Source organism: Parus major, chromosome 6, assembly GCF_001522545.3.
Source record: "Parus major isolate Abel chromosome 6, Parus_major1.1, whole genome shotgun sequence".
NCBI classification, from domain to species: domain Eukaryota; kingdom Metazoa; phylum Chordata; class Aves; order Passeriformes; family Paridae; genus Parus; species Parus major.
This window is the reverse complement of record NC_031775.1, coordinates 4,977,084-4,978,108: the sequence shown is the minus strand read 5'-3', so window position 1 is coordinate 4,978,108 and position 1,025 is coordinate 4,977,084.

Sequence of the window (1,025 nt, the reverse complement as noted above, 5' to 3'; positions counted from 1 at the left end):
TTGGGGCACAGTCATCATGAAATTATATTGTTCTCAATATTTGGTGAAACCAGGAGGAGCATCAATAAGACTTTTATATTGGACTTCCAGAGGGCAGACTTTGGCCTATTTAGGAGACTTACTCAGAGAGTTCCTTGGGAAGCAGCCCGTAAAAACAAAGGAGTTCAGGAAAAGTGGGTGTGCTTCACAACAGAGATCTTGAGGGTACCGGAACAGACTGCTCCTGTGTGCTGAAAGATGAGTCAACAAGGCAAACATCCAGCCTGGATGGGCAAGGAGGTTTTAGAGGAACTTAGGAATAAAAAGAGGATGTATCATCTTTGGAAGGAGGGTCAGGTCTCTCAGGAAGTATTTAAGGGGGCTGCTAGAGCATGTAGGGAAAAATTTAGGGAGGCCAAAGCTTGGTTTGAACTTAATTTGGCAAACTTTTGTAAAGGATAATAAAAAATGTTTTTTACAAATGATTAATAGTAAAAGGAAGGGTAAGACCAACCTTTGTTCTCTTTTGGATGCAGGGGGAAGCTTAGTAACTGCAGATAAGGAGAAGACAGAAGTGCGTAACACCTTCTTTGCCTCAAACTTTAGTGGGAAGATGACTTGCCTTCAGGGCAGCTGTCCTCCTGGATTGGTAGATGGTGTCAGGGAGCAGAATGGTCCCCCTGGTATCCAGGAGGAGGCAGTCAGAGAAGTGCTAAAATGCTTGGATAGTCATAAATCTATGGGACCAGATGGGATCTGTCCCAGGATGATGAGGGAGCTGGTACATGAGTTTGCAAAGCTGCTCTTCATCAGGAGACCAGCAGTCCTGGCTCACTGGTGAGGTTCCAGATGACTGGAAGCTGCCCAATGTGATACCCATTCACAAAAAGCGTGAGAAAGATGATCCTGGTAATTATAGGCCAGTCAGCCTGACCTCAGTACCTGGAAAGGTAATGGAATAGTTTATACTGAGTGTCATCATGCAGCACTTAGAGAATGGCCAGGGTATCAGACCCAGCTAGCATGGATTTAGGAGGGGTAGGTTG